Genomic DNA, 3,094 nt, shown 5'->3' with positions numbered 1-3,094 from the left:
GAAGACCCTGATGCTGGGAAAGATTGAAGGTCAAAGAAGACGGGGACGGCAAAGGATGAGATGGTTGGACAGTGTCATCGATGCAACGAACATGAAACTGAGCAAACTTCAGAGGACAGCGGAAGACAGGAGGGCCTGGCGGGATCTAGTCCATGGGGTCGCGAAGAGTCGGACTCGACTGTGCGACTGAACAACAACAACAGGCACTATTCTACAACCCTGGAACTTTTCTTAGGTTTGTAGAAAGATCTGTAGCAGCAGCTGTCACTAAAACAATATTATTTTAATCTGCCCTACGAATCGGCTCTCCAGTGGTCAATCAGAAGCCCTGTTGGGCTAGTGCCCCATCTAGCCCCACTCATTTTCTAAAAATAGTCGGTGGGTACCAGAAAAGGTATTGGTGGGTACCATAGAGCCCGTGGACACCATGTTGGGGAACCCTGCTCTAATCGAAGAGTGTCTTGTAGTGTAGGAGGCTGACACTGAAGGAAGACACAAAGCATAATAGCAAGGAAGATGCATCCAGTTGAGTAAACTGGATATAGTCCATTATACCAAAATTCAATATTATCTGCTAGGACATATTATCCATTACGTTTTCTGATCTATGAGAACTTTGCATACGAACAATTCAAAAGAGAATTTTCAATTCTTGGGAAGTAGCTTCTATATATTTCACAACGTTTTGATGCACACCGAATATAGATTCTTCAGCAGTACATCTTATGTGCCAAGGCAGACCACCCTAATTTTTTGGGGGGGGAGGGATAGTGTTGATGCCACAGTTGAGATGGCCATGTCCACCCGTTTCCAATAATTAGAAAACATGAAGATAGACCTCTGAGAAAGATCCTAACACATGAGTAGGTTCACATGGAAGAAAACAGTAAGTATTCTGGAACCTAACAGTTTAGGACATTAACGTTTAAATCAACATTTAAATCAACATAAACAACACTTTAAGCTGGGATGAAAAATGAACTGGCAACCAATGACATTGGTATAAGATGACCCAAATGGCTAGTTCCAGTTAACAATATCATCATTGCATTCTGAGCTGTTGTATTTTCAAAGACAGCATCATATACTGTGGATTATAGTAGTCTACTTTGGCCATAATTAAGGCATGAATCACTATGGCTAGGTTGTTCTTTGGGAAAGGCTGTGAGTGACTGAAGAACCACTTTAAACTAACAGAATACTGACAGAACCAGCCTAAGTGAATAGACTTAGTGATGGGGTCTGAAGGAAAGTCTGTTAGCCACCTACAAAGCAAATGTGCATTGGTGAGCAGTTTCCTTATGTGATACTTGATGGAAAACACAGATATCTGCAAATAAAAATATGGATCTAAAGAAGACAATCTTTCATTTTAAGCTACTACTGCAATGAAGCTTTGTTTACCACAATGCCTTGCAAACAAAGGATGTGAAACTCCAGGATTAGTGCTTTGTGGAAGACTCACATTCATATACTGATCTTGGAGTCATGTTGTGGCTAATGCTGGTATCAGCACTGACATCTACTACAGGGCAGGATTTTCTGGTTATCCCCCCCTCCCCCATCTATTAGGGTACACAGTATATGCTTGTCTGTGTTTTCCCATTACAGACTGCATGGTTCAGGCTCTAAATTGGAAAACAAATAGCTGTTGGCAGCTTGGATTACATCTATAATTTTAGAAAATGGTGGACTATGGAGAGAGGGCAGAAAGTAATGCAATACAGGAGTCAATGGAATGACTTGCTTAAATACATATTAAATAATAATATGGTAAATAAATTGTTTAGTTTTTAAAAGCCTTCACAGGCTGGTACTCTATTCAGGAAAGCAAGAACACTCTGTCCCTGTATAATCATTTTTGAAAACTCCTGTACAGTTTATACATTTCAGCATGCTTGAATTATCTTATGCTGCAATGCTGTTCAGTTTCAGCTGCATTTGGATGATTTGATCTAATATAACTTCTAACAAACCTGCTTTTGTGATATGCTGCTTCGTTCACATCTATACACACCTTCATAAATATAAATACATTTGTAGCCAAACAATAGCACACTCTTATAATATTTTCCAGCACATTAAGAGGAAAGTTAAATAGCAGTATATGTTAAGGCTTTTTTTCTTGTAAAGATGACATGGCAGCTTGTGCAGTGGTTTGCAAACCTTCTATGTTAAGGGAATACCCAGTTTGCTGGACGAAAACTCTTTGAGTTTCTGCCATGGAATCCCTGCATGTTGCAAGGTAGCTTTTTAAAAGAGCTTTTCCCCTTGAATGTTAGCTTTATATAATGAGTTTTCCATTAGTATTGTATTTTTAGGATTGACTGCAAATGGAATTTTTATGCACGGCAACCATCCTTTAAAGGAAAAATAGTATATCAAATACATAAATAAGCAGATCAAAGTGCCACTTTTCTGAGATTCAGCATGGTTTACAAAAATAGAACCCAACGTTAGTTAATACAAGAAACAAACAATAAAGGATAGCACAAAATAAATCAGTACCATATCCTTCTTAGGGGAGGGGCTGTGGTTCAGTGGTAGAGCATCTGCTTGTCATGCAGAAGGTCCCAAGTTCAATCCCCGGCACCTCCAGTTAAAGAAGAACAGGCAGTACGTGATGTGAAGGATCTCCGCCTGAGACCCTGGAGACCCGGTGCCAGCCTGAGTAGACAATACTGACTTTAATGGACTGATGGTCTGATTTAGTATAAGGCAGCTTCATGTGTTCAACACATAAAGTCTGGTGCTTGCCGCTGTCTCCAATGGTGATTGGCTGGGAGCACTCCTGATCCTGTGCAATGGGAAGGGGGAAAGCATGAAAATAAAAGCAATCATGAAAATAAAAGGAAAACATGACGCCTGATGATGATGATGATGGTGGTAAGCTCCCGAACATAAAGAACAACACAGAGTTGTTTTTTCCCATCATGCCTAAGAATCCGGGAGTTCCAGAAATTTCAGTAATGACCTGAAACAATGATGTACATATGCAGTTCAGGAATTTTGGGGTGCACACCCATCCCTATAAGAAATACAACTAGCGTTGAAGCTGTTACAGGGAGAGGCAGTCCTATGTAGGGCACAAACT

At 40.3% G+C, this 3,094-nt stretch overlaps 1 non-coding gene across 1 annotated transcript; it reads left to right on the top strand.

Moving 5' to 3' along the window:
• Positions 1 to 2,526: 2,526 nt before the first annotated feature.
• On the top strand, positions 2,527 to 2,598 carry TRNAD-GUC. The gene has a single exon. It is a non-coding gene; the product is annotated as a tRNA-Asp (tRNA).
• Positions 2,599 to 3,094: the final 496 nt, after the last annotated feature.

This window comes from Gekko japonicus, unplaced genomic scaffold (genome assembly GCF_001447785.1).
Source record: "Gekko japonicus isolate JY-2015 unplaced genomic scaffold, Gekko_japonicus_V1.1 scaffold2841, whole genome shotgun sequence".
Taxonomy (NCBI): domain Eukaryota; kingdom Metazoa; phylum Chordata; class Lepidosauria; order Squamata; family Gekkonidae; genus Gekko; species Gekko japonicus.
This window is presented reverse-complemented; position numbering and strand designations above follow the sequence as displayed.